The following is an 18,414-nucleotide window of genomic DNA, read 5'->3' as shown; positions in this document are numbered from 1 at the left end:
TTCTAGTAATACAAGCTCTTGTACCAAAACAATGAATGTTTCTTTAGAACACTGACTTACTTTAACTACATATTAAGTGATCAATTATGTATCAATTGTGACACTGTAATGAGTGTTGGTGGCACAAAGCTATATAGATACTATTCTGAACTATTGTCATCAGAGCATAGAGAGTAGATAAATTGTTGTAAGAAATAAGACAAGTCCATAATGACAGTATACAAATGGAAAATCAGAGGCAAAATTTTGTATGTCTTCAAAGAAATGTCAGAATTATCTTCAAAAATAAAACTGAGGACAGAAGATCTTGTGACAATGAAAGAATAAACATTCTAAAGGTGGACAAAGGGACAAAAAGTATGTTTTTCTCAGTAGAAACATGCAGTTGAAGTTCAAAAGCATTAAATTGTGTCTAGAATTGGCTTTGCTCTAAAGTATATTTTATCAAATATTAATATAGCTACTCTTCCTTATTTTTTATTAATGTTTACATGGTATATCCATTTCCATTATTTTATTTCAACCTATCTATGCTGTTAAATTTGAATAGAAATGCTTGTAAACAACACATAGTTGAGTTATGATTTTTTTTTTCCAATTTGACAGTCTCTATCTTTCGTTTGGCTTCAAACAACAAATGCAAATAATCATGACAAAAACAGACACTGACATAATTTAACCTCAAAATTCCAGTTTCTAATGTCACAACACAGTATTTCTAATTTTGCTTCATTTATGCTATAATTTCTCCCTCTTAAAACTTGAGAATGTCAAGAAATGACACAGAACAGGAGTAAATTACTCATCCATCAATTCATTGTCAGGTCCTTACCACATGCTATATTATGATAACTGTTTCAAAGCCTGTACTTGTTGTCAGAAGGTTTACAATCTAATGGACTATAGGATGCAAGCAAGTCCTACCGTGTGTGACCCATTAAACTGTTTTAAATATTCATGTCTATTGTCAAGACTGGTCCTAACAATGAGATAGAATTGGGATGGGGTTATCAGTAGTCTCAACTGAAGAGAGAAGAGGAATTCAGAAGATAGAAACCAGGAAGATAAACATAAACTATTCCAGGATATATTTTATTTTTCTCTCACCTTTTGACTATTTGTTGTCAAGATATTTTTCTCCTTAAAAACTCTGATAAAATTCCAGCTGAAAAGTTTCCCTGATTTAAACCATATGAGGTTTTATATTAAGCGAGTTAAAACTTCTAAATTAAACTCTAATTAAAACAATATCATATTTGTTAGGTTTATGCTTAATTTAATATATATATGTGTATATATATATATATATATATATATATATATACACACAAGTTAACCTACTTATAAGAAGGTGTTGTCCATTTTTAGTGCTAGTATGTGAGTCCACAATATATTAACATCCTGAAAATATCATAGGATCATTTCTGATGATATTTACAACAATTAAAAGTATAATTTTAATGTTTTTTCTTAGTACTTTAGTGCTTAGGAAGGTTTGAATATTTGTTTAAAGAATTAATTAAGGTAAAGTACAGAGAAATACAATTTTATGGTTCTAATCTTCTGCTTCATTGATTGATAACAAGCTAAGAGTCTTTTGCTAACAGTTTACTCTGACTGTACGCCACCTAACTGGGTCTGTTTTAATTCCTTGTCCTTGGAACTATGGGTATAAATCAAAAGTTTGTGCTAAAGATGGATCACATTGTTACTCATGTAGAGTAAAAAAAAAAAAAAATCTCCCCAGATTCAGGACCTTTGCTCTGTTTCTGGATATATCCTTGGTATGGGAAGAGTGCCTTGCACAGAGTAGGCAGTTAATTAATATTCTTTAAATTAAGTACTTTAGACTCCCATACCTAAGCTTCATGCTACAGGAACATTAATTAGAAAAGTCTTACATTAGCAGTCATAAGGTATTTTACCATGGCTTACCACTGGTAACTAAAATATAGATTAATTTCAAAACAAAAACAAAAACAAAAAACCTACTTTCCTTGCATTTGTAGCAAACAGAAATGATATGATTTAGATAATACAGCTTATCTAACCTCTAACACTGAGTATTAGTTTTAGTTCAGCTATTGAAGACACCACAGGGATATCAACATCCAACTAAGATCCATTCATGCACTTTATAATTTGCTGATCACACAAAAGTATACTTATTTTTGTAGAACAATCTTTGGAAAATATTAAAACTAGACATCTTTATTCATCAACTTTGGAATATTTATATATAACATATTTTACCTGAAAAAATCATTAGCATTTATATGTTCTTTTTTATCCCTAGGCACACATTATAATCCTGGGAAACATCAAAGGCCAATATAATAAAGAATTATAGTGTAAACCAACTATTCTTATAATGGTATTTATTTCTCTAATAGACTTGCTATTTGTTTATTTGTTAAATTTTAACTTTCACCAACATGTAAATTTAATTAAAATTTTAAAAATCTATATGGTAGCTATTTTTTGTTAAACTCTACTTTTATTATATTAAAGATACAGTCACTTACAGAATAAAACACCTGAGTACCAAAGAAGGAGAACACACTCTCCAGCTGGGCTAATAGCAGAGAAGAACATTTTTTGGATTTAGTCATGACACTGGGAGGCTGAACGACAGTTTGATGGCCTTGGGGACCAGCAGCCTTGACAGAGCCTCTGAGATCTGTCAATCTGGGGTGAGTGGACAGTATTAAGATCTAAGGGCCATGAGAATAAAGGTAACGAAGTAGAGAGAGCCTTTTCTCAGGGAACATACACATTCCTAAAAGAAGCAGCAGTAGACGAGCACAGCACCTGCCTCATAATGAAGGCAGGAATAACCAACTAAGTTATTAAATGCTTCAATCTGTAGAAAGTCCATTTACCTCCACTGGAGAAAGTTAGTATTCAAAATGCAGCAGAGTGAATTCCTAGGGAGGGAGATGTTTTTATCTCTACGGTTTAAAGTTATCAGACTTTTGTATCCATTTTCAAAACACTTGTTCTTTTCCATTTTGCCACTTCACATCACTGACAACAGTGGCTTCAAATTTAATTAAATTACAAAAGAAAAAAATTATCTCCACAATTCAAAGCTAAAATGAAACATGGTCAGTGCTGAAATGAGTATTTCTCAAATGCACTATTACATCTAAATACTTGAATTCACCCTTTACTGGAAAAAAAAGTTTTCAGTTTAACGTTTTATTAAAAATTTTAGATACATTAGAAATTTAATTTAAGAGCTTATCAAATTATATCAAGTAAAATTGGCCACAGACATAATAGGGTTTAAAATTTTGCATAAGCAGGAAGCATTGTCTCCTGATAAAATTCTTCCATGGAAAAATGTCACAAAAATGTGTTCTTAGAAAAATAAAATGTATAAAGAAAAAATGAATTTACTTTTATTTATTTATAAGCTCTGAACACAAAGGAAGAATTCAAATATTTTCTAAATTAAATAAATTATGTTTAGATTTATGACTAATTGTTTTTAAAACTTAAAATTAATAAATGCATATTTGAAATATTCTAAACTTATAAAAAGTCTTTAAAATAAATCTGAAATATCAATATTAACACAACAACTCATAAAACTTTTAATAAGCATGGTACTTCATAGGAGACCCAGAAAGTAATGAACATATTAGTATTTTAGCAACTTCAGCTATTTTAAAAATTAATCTACTCACAAATAAAAAGTAAAAATAGTACTGAAGTATCATTTTTCTGTTAATCATTTACATTAATCTAACTAATACTTTAATAATTCTGACATGATCCTTTGTCTTAGAACTGACAATTTTTACCCAACATTCTTGGAAGCCTGATGATAATTGACTTTGTAGTGAATACAACAAAAAAAAATGATGAAGGTTCTTTATGCTTTCCAAACAAACAAACCTCATACTGCAACTACAGCAAAAAATCTATCCAAATCTTACTTATCAGCTGAAATTACTTTAAAAATTTAATGCGTTTTTTCTCAGTGACCAGAAATTCTGTTCTTCAGTATGTACTACTCTTATTCACTGTATTTACTGCTGTTTCTCAGTCTCTTATTCCTGGTCTTTTAATCTTGGTACTCCATCACTCTGGACAATTTCAGGTATCTGTTTTCTTCCTTCATCCCTTCTTTTTGTCTCACTCTTATTCCTAGTGGCATTATCAAACCTCATCTCAACCAACTACACTCATGCAAGTGTGATGTTTTAATCCAACTCTGACCCAACCTACACCCATGCTGAATAATAAGGCTGGAAAAAAAAAAAAACAGTAACTGTCCTCACTTTAAAGTAGTGATCACAAGCTTCAGATGGCTTCTTAATAGAACTGATTGTGAAACGCCTCCCCAGTCCATGTACTTTTGCTATCCTAAAACAGCCTTTACTTTCTCCCCAAACTGCACTCTCACTTAATAGTGATACTGAACTCTGCCACACAGAAAAATTAATCAAAAGAGAACTTTTAAAAACCTCCGACCACCACCTGTGTCTCCCAAGGTCACCAATAATCATTTTTATTAAACTGCCACAACCTCATTCATGGTACTTTCCATAGTCTTACCCTGCCTTTTTTCTTTTTTTTTTTCATAGCATACTCATCAATGAATAATCTACCTATTTCTGTTGATTACTGTTTGTCCCTACCTGCTCTACCTCTCAGTGCCTAGAATAGTGCCTAGCTCATAGTAGACCCTCAATAAACACTTGTTGAAGTGCTCATCTAAATAAATAACTTCTATATCTGCACTTCAAGACCTCACGTATGTTCTAATTCTGAAGCCCTATTATTAATCATCCACTATCTGGAAATGTAAGCCTAGTTAAATACTCATCAATTGACTTTATCACTTATATGTTATTCATCAAAATTATTAAATATTTATGATTTTTAATAGCTAGTTATAACAAATAATTACTGGTTAATAATTAATTGGTATTGATAGTCTTTATTCATCATTTATTTAAATTTACTCATGAATCATTTGATGTAGAGCCAGGATTATTTTTAATATAATTTCATTAATTGGACCCCAGATAAACTTTTTAACTATGTCCAAGATGCATTATCTATGAGTTCCTCTTTCAGGTTCCTTAAAGAAGAGTTAGACGTATTTTAGTTGCATCAGTTTGCAGTTCTGACACCTAAAAAATTATGGTTTTCCAACATTTCCTGAGCCCCCTTCTCCAATTTCCTATTACATTCTTTTAGTTATACATTTTTTTCAAGTTCCTAAGGTATTTTTAAAACACCTGAAAGCAGGGTTATTCCAGGTTATTATGAGTTTTGCCTAGTTTTATAGTTGTACTGTCCATTTCTAATTTAATATATTTTCCTTCCCTCACATTTATCAAGGCCATCAAAAGCATGAAAACTGCAACTCTCTTTGTGTGTGTATGTACATATATATATATGTATGTATATATATTTGGATTATGCAATGCTTAATGAAATAATATAATTCAAATTATGAAATAAACTTACATTAACAAGTTTAAGAACCAAGAACAGTGACTGAAATATGTTCCTGTTGCTGCTGTTCCAAATTACAACAAATTTAGTGGATTAAACAACACAAATTCATTAGCTGGCATTATGTTATAGTTCTAGATGTGAGAAGTCCAAGACTAAAATCAAGGTGTCAGCAGAGCTGAATTCTTTCTGGATGCTCTAAGGGAGAACATTTCCTTGCACAATCTAGATTGTAAAGGCCACCTTCATCACTTTCTGGTAACTTCTTCCATGGCCGAACCCAGCAGGCAACATCTCTCCTCTCTGACCTTTTTCTCTTATCCTTTCTCTCTCTCACTTTGACTCTCTGAATTCTATTTTATAAGGGCCCTTGTGATTAGACTGCATCCACTTGGATAATACAAGATAAATCTTCTCATCTGGAAATCCTTAACACATCTGCAAAGTCCTTTTGCCAGGTAATAAAATATATCCAAAGTTTCTGGGGATTAGAATATGGACATCTTTGGAGGCATTATTCTGTCTACCATACTGACATATATCTCATTTCTTAGGAAAAGAAGTAATCCAGGTACTGCTCAGCTGAGAGTAATCTGCAAGCATCCAATGGCAATCGTGCTTTGAGAGTCAGTAGGAAAGTTTTAAAGAGGGAAAGGAGAGTGTCTATTCTGCAAAAACTGATACAGGTCTATTAAAATATTCTCCTCTGAAAGTCTATTACATTTTATCTTTTATCATGTTTGTTTAAGTAACATTATATCATGAAGAATTTTCCATGTTAATAAAAGAGCTGTAATATTATCCTCATTGAAAATCAAACAAAATTTATTTAATCATTTCTGTATTGATAAGATTTTATATTTTCTAATGTTTCTCTTTTGCAATCAAGGGTACAATAAATATCCTTCTGCATCTGTCCTTAGTCAAATATGTTTATTTTTTTTCCTAAGACATAGTCTACAGAATTCTACTTAGGTGGAACCAACTGAAGAAAAATTAAGCTACTGTTACCATTGGATTCAGACAAATAGTTCTCCAAAATGACTGTAGCATTATATATTATCATCTCTACCTTAACAAACCTTTTCTACACACACTTAATAAAATTGGATGATACTGAATTTTACTTATTTTTATTTATTTATTCTCTACTTACTAGTGAGGAAGGGAAATTTTTCATGTTTAAACACATGTAATAAGAATTTCTAAGACTCTGAAGCTGAAGTGACTCATAACAGTTTGGAGCACTGTTAAGTGCTGCCGGAGTCTGCTCTGTGGCAGCAGCATTTGATATTCACCAGCGGAAGTGCCCAGGGGTGAAAAGTGGGTTTCAGTCTAGTAACTGCAGCACGGCAATGCCATGAGTAGTGATCAGAGTGGTAGGGACAGCAGGAGAAGAACATGTTCAACAGACCCTGTGGCGTCATTTTGACAGTTTGCCACAATCTGAACCCCTCTGACTCCTTACCATTTTCTGAGAAAGATTCTTCAGCTAACTTTACAACTAATTAAAAATTATTCAACTGCTTCTTTGAGATATCCAACATATATTTATGACATTTTCTACTAAAGTCACTACAGTCAATTTCAGTTGCTTAGAGGTATGAAACCTATATAAATTATATATTTTCCTCACCTTGATACAGGGCTCATATACTACTGATTTTAAGAACTGCAATGAGGATAAAAAGATTCCTTAACATAGTGTTTGTCAGCAAGAAATTTAAAATATTTTAATATTATTTTGACTGCTTTAATTATAACTAAAAAATTTACACAGGTCATGAAAGACTATGTCTGGTGACATAGCATAAGACCTAGTATCCATTAAGTTTTTAATAAATAGAAGCCCCTTTACTGTTTCTTTCATTCAACACATATTTAATGAGGGCTTATTAAGTGCCAGAGACTTTGAGGTACATGGGATGGATTAGGGTGCATGTGAGATTAAGAGTTCCTGCCAGAGATATACAGCTAACCATAACAAAAATAAGTCAATCATACAGCATATAGAAAGTTAAAGTGCAATTCTAGTTGATTAATGCATTTGGCATAGCATAGGTTAAGGTGGATATGAAATGCCAGTAGGGGAAAAGAGGCTGGTGGCATTTCCAACTTTAAATAGTCTATTTAGGACAGACTCAAAGAGAGATGATATCTGAGATTACTGGAAAGAAGTGAGCAATTCTGCCATGATGATACCAGTAAGAAAAAAAAAATTAAAGGATAAAATTAATGCAAAATTGCTAAAATATGCCTGCTATATTAAGGAATTATTTGCAGACTTTTTCAAGCGCAGTTTAATTTGCAGAAAAATACTTTTTATGTCAGCTCAGGTATGACAACTATATCTAAATTATTTCATATTAAGTATAGTCAAAATAGTTGTTCTGAAGAATAGCAATTAATCATTTAATTTAGATCAGTAAATTAAATTGCTTACAAGCAATTTTTTCTTCTTATTTACTTAATATAGGGACACAACTCATAAAATCTTGGATATCTTTTAGAAGATAAAGCAAAACATATTATCTGAGAGCTTTTCATTTTTATTCTTTGCTTATTAGGTTATCTGGAATCTGTTAACTGCCAAAATCCCCAATAATATATAATTAAAAAAAAGAGTAGTGAGTAGTTTAGGTTTTTAAGTTTAGGTTTTCTTTCCCTTTCTTTTTTCCACTTTCTATTCATGACATTTCTTGGTATTCTGATTAAATGATGTATCTTAAATTAGTATGTTTTAATGGTGAAATAGTATATGGTTTTAAATTCAGATAGATTAAATTAATTACTTCGTTGACAATAATTTTAATAATTATGTCAATCAAAAACACTTTATATATTATTACAGAATTTTTAAAATACATGAAGCATGTTGATTCTTTTAATTACAATCACCAAAACCACTGCTTCTCAAACTTTATGTAGCCCCAAATTACTAAAAAGATATTATAAAAAATACAGAATCTGATTCAGTGGTTTTGAGATAGGACTTGAGATTTTGAGTTTTTAGCTCCTATATGATGCCAGCAGTCCATAAATCAAACCGTGAGTAACAGTGGCCTCTCCTATGCATTGAGAGTATTTTGATATGTTAGAAGTTTATGAATAATTTAGTACACATGCCATGTATTAATAACATATATAATATTCCATGACAGTTCACATTGCATAAGAAGCAAATATTTTCAACTCTGAATATATAAAAATAAGATCTTTCCAATAGACATCATTTAGCTTCACTGCAGAGATGGTAATTTTAAAAAGATGTTTAGAGTAAACATGGTTATTACTCATTGCAGAGTAAAATATACATCCATTTTTATTTTCCCTTAATAATTAACAGAAAAAATTTAATCTAGTACTAATATTGCTGTTTTCTAAAGAGGTGTTAACAGTGTATATTTTTATATCAGAAATTCCTTTGTTATGAATTAGAAATTAATTACTTAATTAACTAATGCAGTCTACAAAATAACTTCTAATCTCACTGAAGTTTTAACCTAAAGTCATAGTTTTCAGAAGGGGAAAACAATTACAAATCATCTATGTGAATGTATACACAGGGTATTCACTCAAGATGAGGAAATACAACATCAGTATCATATACCTTCACTCTGTTTACAACTGTCCTTTAGATGTCCATTTCATACCAGATAGTAGCATCTTATGTTAACATTTACATCAAAAAAGTTGTAAAGATAAAATCAGTTGTTAATTATTTTGAGTACTGGCTGTGCTTTCCTTTTATGGCTTGATATATTAATTGGCACAATTTTTAATCAGCATGTCTGGATTTAATTAGATTTAACTAACTTATGGGGATGAGTTGTTCTTTAGAAATGCATAAAATCTAATTCACAGAGTAGTTCATTAGTCTATAAATAACCAGTTATTTTATTTTGCCTCAACTTTACAATGACTTTTTAAATCTCTGTTTTGTAATTTTTTAATCCTATGATACTAGACAATAAATTAGCCAATAGGTTATGATCTTCTTTGATGGACTTTCCACGTGTATTTTAATATTACCAGGAAAAGTAAAATTTTAGAAAACAGAAGAATCTTAATAGACAATCATGGAATGATGTTAATTTTCACTTTTTTCCCATTTATTGTACAACATTCAATGTACAAGTCTCCCTCTGGAGAATGCTCTGTTTCTCCAGGTCATTTCCCAAGTTGCTAAATATCTTAATTTCTCCATCACCATTGCACCCCAGACAATGTGCTATACAAACCTTCCCTCAAAGCAATGCCATTTTTTCAGCAGGATAAAGAGGTGTTGTATATCTCTCCTTTAAAATATAAATCTTGCAAAAAGTATGTTTTCTTATGAAAAATAATAAAATTATGCTAATGATGAATCCTTGGAACCTCTGACATAATATCAGGAATTGTTATGTATCTTATTTAGTCTCCTTGTCCCTGCTTACTCAATCAAAAAGTATGCAAAACAGTGGATTGAATTCCTTTATACTATGACACTGAGAAGTGAGGGACAAAATGCATTATAACAGATTTCTTTCCAAGTTCATCAGAAGTCCTGATTCTATTCTATGGTCAACATAAGTGTTCAGGCACTCATTACATATAAAATTATAATATTTATTGCTGAGAATGTATTAATCATCTAATTTTCACCTATATTTTATAAATACATTAACTAAGATTGTTGAAGTGATTTAGTGAATAGTATATTAATAGTTTAAAACAAAGCTAAAATATATTAAATTTTGCATTTAGTGAATAGTACATTAATGATTTAAAAACAGCTAAAACTATATTAAATTTTGCTGACCTATATTTATACACTTTCCTCAATACACTTTAGAAGATGGGAATGCATGGCTTATAGCATTTGATGCAAAATTAAGTGAATAAAGATGTTTTAATAATAGATTTTATTAGCTATTTGTACAGTTGATGAAATGGTTTTCACACTGTATCTTAAAAAAAAAAATAGCCAGCTTCTTGTCTACACAGTTTTGAGAACCATTCTGATGCAATTCTTAATAAGTGAAGAGCACATTTTAGATACTCTGATCAAAATGGTTTGACAATAATATTTTTTATTTTTAATAAAGAAATTTCATTTTCAAGAAACTGTAGATTGTTAACAAATTTGAAAGGAAATATATGTTGTGTTTGTCCTTCATTCTACTGGTAGTCTATTCTTACTTAATTACCACTATAAAAGAGACAGAAGTTTAAATGAAGTCAGAAAATGAGTTAATTTTCTAGTTTAGCTCCACCACAATAATTATACTTTGCCTTGTACTAATGTTAGATAAAATGTATCAACACAAACATTTGTCAAAACCTTGAAATAATTACCCAGTACCATCCTAACTCATTTCAACATAAAATACTATTTTATGACTTTGTGTTTGAAACTCTTATAAATTATAAAAAGGTTTAAACCTTACGTGTAATCTCTCAAAAATTCACTTTAGAAAAATAAAATAATTTATTTGCATTTGACTGAATCTACATTTCAATTATGGGTTTTATATATATTAAAGGGAAATAATGCTTTAACAGAATGAATGTTTATGTACATAGAAATAAAATAGGATACTACTAGGTTCTTATTAAATCATTACCAACAATAAATGTTATTTCCAGAGCTAAGAGAAAATGAAGACAATCAAATCACAAATTTGGTGAAAGCTAAAATTTCTGGATAAAAAGAATTATCAAAGGATTTAACAGCATACAGAATTCCAATGTATGATGTATTTTAAACCTTACAATTTTTCTTTTATTTTGAAGAAATTGCATAATGAACTGCTATTTCATTTTCTTCCTTTCTGCCTCTTTCTTCCTTAAACACTTATTCATTTTAGTTGTTATTGTTGTTGCAAACATTTCCTTTTGACTTTTGATCATATGTAAAATACCATTACCTAAAATAGCTAAAAACATTTTATTGTTTGCATGTCATTTTACATGCAAATTTGGAATAATCATTTCTTATATGTTGATGAAAGAAGTGATGAAGTTGCTTCAACTAATCCAATATTTAAAACTGGGCCATCATTTTAACCCAGCCATAGGTCTAAATTATCCCTGTTAATGGTTTCAGTAACACTGAAGAAAAAAAAAACTGATTCATTGATTTATGTAGGCACAAATAATAACATTTTATGTTTGCTATTTTCTGTATCCTTTAAAATATTTATTGTATCTTAAGAACAAAATAAACTGCCATATTTTGTATTTTCTATTTGGCAACAGAGAATCTCTGGTTAATTCTTTATAAAGGTTTCATTCCTTTAGAGCAGTTTTAAGTTCACAGCAAAATTAAGAGGAGGGTACAGAAAGCTTTCATATACCCCCATCCCTATGCATACATAGCTCCCCCATTAACAACATTCCACACCAGAGTGATGCATTTGTTACAACTACATTGTAGCCTACATCAATACATCATCATCCCCCAAAGTCTGTAGTTTATATTTTGGTTCATCCTTGAGTTACATTTTATGGGTTTGGATAAATGTATATAGTGACATGTATCCACCATTAGAGTATCATATCATAAAGTATTTTCAGTACCCTAAAAATTCTATGTGCTCCATTTCTTCATTCCTCCCTTCTACCAAACTCGTGTCAATCACTGATGTTTTTCATTTACTTCTCCATAGTTTTTCCTATTCCAGAATGTTATATAGTTGGAATCATATGGCATGTAAACTTTTTTCAGACTGATGTCTTTCACTTAATATGCATTTAAGTGTCCTTCATGTCCTTTCGTGGATTGATAGCTCATTTTTGCAAAGACATATCTGATAAAGGATCGTTATCCAAGATGTACAAAGAACACTTAACACTTAACACTCAACAATAATATAACAAAAAACCTAATTCAAAAAATGGGCCAAAGACCTTAGACACCTCGCTGAAGAAGATCTATAGAGAGCAAATAAACACATGAAAAGATGTTCTACTACACAAGTCATCAGGGAAATGGGAATTAAAACAACAATGAACTATCACTATATACCTATTAGAATGGGCAAAATCCAGAACACTCACCACACCAAATGCTGACAAGGATATAGAGCAATAGAAATTTTCATTCATTGCTAGTGGGAACGCAAAATGCTACAACCATTTTGAAGGACACTATGGCAGTTTCTCACAAAACATAACATACTCTTACCATAAGATACAACAATTGTGCTCCTGGGTATTTACCCAAATGAGTTGAAATCTTACGTCCACACAAAAAACTGCACACAAATGTTTTGGGCAGTTTTATTCATAACTGCAAAACTTGCAGGTAACCAAGATGTGTTTTAGGGGAGAAAGGATAAATAAATTGTGGTACCTCCAGACAATGGAATACTAGCACAAAAGATAAATGTGCTGTTATGCTTGCTTTTTCTTTTAATAAATTCAGTTTAACATTTGAAAACAAAGAAGCAGGAAATTCATATTCAAAGTCAAATCCATATAAATACATGAACATATATAGCCATTAGTAAAATTTAATCTGAAGGCAGTAGGAAAATAGATTTCTTACGTTTTTTTAACATTGATTGCTTAGCACAAAATATTTTTTCAAATATTTTTCTTAAAGTTTGACACAGACAAAAATGTGATTATAAAACAGAATCTTACATATTACTGCTCTTTTCTCTGTTAAGTAAGTTATTTTTTAACACTGAATTTTGTACATGTTGAGTAGAAATTTTTCTACATAATTCAAGTCATTTGCCTTTTCAAACAGGTTAAAAATATGAGATATTGAATTGTCAAATGGGATTCATTTTGTTCATGAAAATATTGGGAAAATGTGAGTTACCATGTTATATTTGGGAAAATATACATTGGGGCTTTTGCAAAGATCAAAAAATAAAAAAAATTTTACTCCTTGAATATTTTTCTGGACTGAGACTACTTGTATCAGCACAAGTCAGTTTGTTTCCTGTATACTCTTTGCTCAGGAAGATACAACTGCAAATCTATACCTAACTTTATTTTTTATTTCAGAACACTCTTGCAGAGAATTTTATCTGAAACAGTAGTCTGCGCTCATCTAGACAAAGGATTCATTTATCACACAATAATTTATTCATAAAGACTTGCTTTAAGACCATCATCACATGTTATAACTATAGCTAATTCTAAACTGGAAGATCTAAGTTATTTAAACCTAGATCGCAAAATCCTATAAAAACTTCCTCTGACTTCCCCTTTTTGAGACAAGGTAATGTTCTCCTGCACTCCCTCACCACAATCAGTTCTAAAGAAAGCAATGTCCACACTGGTAAGTGTTTCTATCACTTTTTTTTTTTTCTACTCCAAATCTAAGGAAGACTGTTCTGGGTTACTGAAATTCAAAGCACTACTGCAGTTGAGACTGAAGACCCAGCCAAGTGGCATAAATAAACCTGGGTCTGGGCAATGAGATTTTTGAAAGCTGGAATACAAAATTTGCTCAGAAAACTGAATGAACAAATCCTCATCAAGTTGCTCCTGCTAGAGAGAAGGCCCAGCCATGCCATCCTCTCTTTTGTTCGTTCGTCAGTCTTAGTCCATCTCAACCATGTGGAGTCTGGAGACTGTTTTCAATTCAGAAATGGTAGTAGACTTGCTCTTTTCTAATTGGGGGCAGTTCTCTGTTACTAGTTGATGTGTTGCTTTGCTGGTTTCTCACTAGTCTTTACGTAGCAATTGAAGGGCAAGATGGAAGATTGGTTTGGCTTTGGAGGGAAAGGTAAAGATGACTTTCAGTCACCTCTAGCTCCATACAATAGGATGGTCCACTGACATGCAAAAAAAGTACTGATCATACCCTCTAGTAACTTTTTAGAGGATCTCACTGAGGTTGCAATTACAGCTCTAGCTAAAAAGAATATATTCTTCGCCATATTTTTTTTTCCTTTTCTTTTCTTCCTTCTTTCTCCTTTCTTTTGATGCTTGAACTCAAGATAGGTATAAAGGATTTAAAGATAGGTATCAAAGATTCAAGATACTTTATCTGGTTAATTCTTTCTTCCATTTCTTTGTATTTCTTCTATTTCTTTGTATTTCTTCTAATTGCAAGCCACTTTTAGTAGTTTTTATCAACAGCCACAGCTACAATCAGACTCTTTTTCAATAAGGAAATAAATAAGGCTCTAAAAATATTTTATACATTTGAAACCAGTTTTGCATCTTTCACTTACCTGAAATTTCCCACCCATGCAGTCAATGATAGAGAGCCATGACCCAGATTTGAAATTCAAAATGAAATTCAACAGGGTGAAGGAAACACCTAGAATCAGTAAGTGTACAAATAAAATTCTGCTTTGTTCCCAGACTTTTACTAGTATCAGGCCTCCTCCAGGCTCAACCTTAAATATGCGGACTTCTACTGGTACTGTTCCAAGGGTCCGCTTTAAACTTGACAGTTCCAGAGAAGGTTTAGGTGATCTACAGACCAGTACATAAACCCCTGGAGTGTTTCCACGTGTGGCAGTTCTCAGGCTGTTTGCTAATATTCTCTAGTACTTTGGAAAAACTGAGTTCATATAGATCCCAGCCCTAAGAAAAACCCTCCTCTTGTCATTTGAAAATGAAATCTGTGGACAGAAAGCACTAGAATGGAGCTTATGTATTTTTCTCAAAGAGCTGGAAATGTGTGTCTTGAAAGGAATGTGGTAGAGAATAATGTGCACATTTCACCAGATGTATGAAGCTACCTACATGTAAGCCTGGGTCAAAAGCCTAGCCTTTGCTTTTATGCAAATTAAGAAAGGTGCCTGGTGTGGGATGGTGAATTAAAAATTGCCCCTCCCCTGGGTGTTATGGCCCAGCTGGAACAACGTATTAACCACAAGGCATTTTTGTTGCAGAAAAATGGTCCTTCCTCCTTGCACAGAAGGACACATGACCTGACCAATCAACCCAGGCTTCATTTTAGTTCTTGCACCGCAGCAGGACATCTATGTGCCATGCACAGACCCACCAACCATACGAGACAAACTTGAATCCAGTTTTCTATATTTAAACCAACACCACCATTAGAGATACACAACCCCACATTCACATCTATCCAAAGCTGGAGTTCACATGCCCCATTTGACCCATTTAAGGTACAAGTTCAATTTTACTGTATACATTTTAACAAGGTCACAAATAACTATGAACTTTGTTTCACAGAGAATCTGTCACCCAGACTTCATTTTGTTTTCCTATTAAATATACTGTTAATTAGTCTCAGAATCTATAGCATTTTGTTTCTCTTATCAGTTCAGAATTACTCCCTTTAGAATGTGGTAAAATAAAATAAAACTAAAAAATAAGTTTAGGGTTATGATCTGATATTTCTTACAAGAAACCAATACTAAAAGTTGTACACGTGTTTTGTTTTCTGATAGTTTTGCTTTGTTTTGTTGTATTTAATTGAGGCTGTGAGGAAGATGTGATTTCCTTAAAGGTACATCTGAAATTATCTTGTTTCCATTGAGAAAAAACAATATTGGCTAGATAAGTCCCTTATGGTTTGCCATATGAATGAGGATCAGTACCTGGAGGAGAGTTTCTATACCATATCCTCAGACTACACAGTGAATCTTATTCCCCATGACTCAGCTCCAGTCTGTATGCCTTAGGTTCTTCCCAGTTTTTTATTTGCTATCGCTCAATCTCTTTTCACATTTTATTGTCTTTGCTCATTCATTTTCCAACAGGAAACTCCTCAGGGTTAAAGAGTAAAACACACAAATTTAAATTCGGTAGAGTAAAATGATCACTACTCACTTTTTCAATGACTCTTGGAAGGAAATGTGATTTGTGATAAATATAAACTGAGAGAAGAATTTAAACACTTTCATCACTAACAGGCCAGAAATAGATTAAGTTTACATCACTTCTCTATGGCTAATCTCTTTGTAGAGAATGTTTTTTAGTTCCATTGTGGAATAGGAGCAGCAGTGCAATGTGGCTAATTCCGTCTGAGGGAAGTCATTCTAACTATATGATAATAATTTACCCTATATTAAAATAGTTCATTTTTATCATTGTATTGTCCTTCCTCTTCTTTATGAAGTTCAGCCTATGTTAGTATGTGGCCAAATCAGTATGAAAACATTGAAAATAATTAATACACGTTAATTCCACTTACCAGACATTTGCCATATGTTTAGCTCTGTGTGAATCATGTTTCTCCCACGTGAGGCTTCTGAAAAAGCCAGAATTATCCACCACCTGTAGAAAAACCACAGTGAGTGCATTTTGACTGTTAAGTTCTTTGCTGAGTTTAGCTAATTTTACACCTTTATTTTTCTTTTACCTTCATTACTGACCTAAGAAATTTTACTTTTGTTTTTTTGCCATAACATGTATTTTTGTAAGTCATTTTAAACCCAGTTAAAGTGTAATCATGTAAAAATAAATAATACTATGGCCTTTTTTTAATTCCCTGTAACATATTTTTACAGAAACTCCTAAATCACAGAACCTTGAAATGAACTGAGGCAACAAAAACATTTGCAGCAGAGAAATAACTATTACTAGAAAACCTTAATTTGCACCAACCTATAATTAGCCAGCATTCATTAAAGATTATCTGAATTCACATAAACGTTGTATGCATAAGTAGCCATGTGCATTTAGTTTAGGAGAATATTTCTGCAAAATCATTTACTATAAAAAGAAAAATGCACATGGATATAAGCAATTGTAATGGTATTTATATGTAATTGAGCACATGGTAAATGTACATAGAGAGACCAAGCAGTTAAATCATTTCGTTATAATGAAATGACATCTATATTATGTAGAACACCATATTCACTGTCTGCCAAAATAATTTTCGTTTGTTCTCTTTTCAGTTTTCCTGTTTGTCATTCTGTGACAAAATTATAGGACAGCTACAATGGCATGGCAACTGAAGGTTTAAAGGCTTTCTCAGGAAAAGACGAGATACTATTTTGCAATAATAAATGCTTATTCTATTTGTGATTTAACAGGTGAGATATGAAATTTTTTCTCAAAGTGACAAGTATCTAAATTCTCTAAAACTATTCAAAATATGTCAAATATTTATTAAATATTTAGTAGTATTAAATGAATTCAGTAGAAATTTAGTGATAGTTTACTTAGTACTTCTTAAACCACTGACTTACCTCTAACTAGAATGGGAATAACTGCAAGTTCCATTAACTTGAAAACTGAGTATTATTTGTTTTGAGTCATATAAACATCAGCAAATTATCCTTTATAAGATTCTGTTGCTTTATCTAATATCTGATGATATTTAATCTGTCCTTATAAGGATTACACAAATCCTGGCACCTTGTATTTTTTAATGATACTATCGTAATAAACACTTCAGACATTATGAAATACTATATAATACTTGCTATTATATAGCAACAAGGTAATTTGCTGATTCATCCTGGATGATTAAACAGATTTCTTTGTAATCCTATATGGTAGTATATTTGTTCTAAATTACTTCTATAATCATGTCCAGGCCCCAGAGCCATCTATTCATTGATTTGAATTACATGTTCTTGCCTCCATGGGTTGCAGTAGGGAGTTAATCTGTGGAAGTGGAACAAAGAATCTGCCTATGGTATGACCTGGTCTGTAGTTTCTGTTCTTAATTGTACCCTGTACTAACCAGTCAAGATGGTTAATTTTATGTCAACTTAGCTATGCCATAGTGCATAAATATTTGGTCAAAAATGTCTGAATGTTGCTGTGAAGGTATTTACTTAGATGAGATTAACACTTAAATCAGTAGACTTAGAGTAAAGCAGAGAAACCTTCATAATGTGGGTGGGCCTCATCCAAACAGTTGAAGGCATTAAGAAAAAGACCAACCTTCTCTGAGGAGGAAGGAATTTTGTCAGACTGCTGTTTTTGGACTTAAACTGCAACATCAACTCTTTTCTGAGTCTCCAGCCTGCCAACCTACCCTGCAGATTTTGGACTTGT

At 31.8% G+C, this 18,414-nt stretch overlaps 1 long non-coding RNA gene across 1 annotated transcript in view; it reads right to left on the bottom strand.

Annotated features, from left to right (window-relative positions):
• Positions 1–16,674, bottom strand: part of LOC140701159 (uncharacterized) — a 242,389-nt gene extending 225,715 nt beyond the window's left edge. Inside the window, exon 1 of the long non-coding RNA XR_012080067.1 lies at positions 16,595–16,674. This is a non-coding gene — a long non-coding RNA (uncharacterized lncRNA). The remainder of the gene's footprint in view (positions 1–16,594) is intronic.
• Between the last annotated feature and the right edge of the window lie 1,740 nt (positions 16,675–18,414).

The sequence above is a fragment of the Vicugna pacos genome, chromosome 14, assembly GCF_048564905.1.
Source record: "Vicugna pacos chromosome 14, VicPac4, whole genome shotgun sequence".
Classification (NCBI taxonomy): domain Eukaryota; kingdom Metazoa; phylum Chordata; class Mammalia; order Artiodactyla; family Camelidae; genus Vicugna; species Vicugna pacos.
This window is presented reverse-complemented; position numbering and strand designations above follow the sequence as displayed.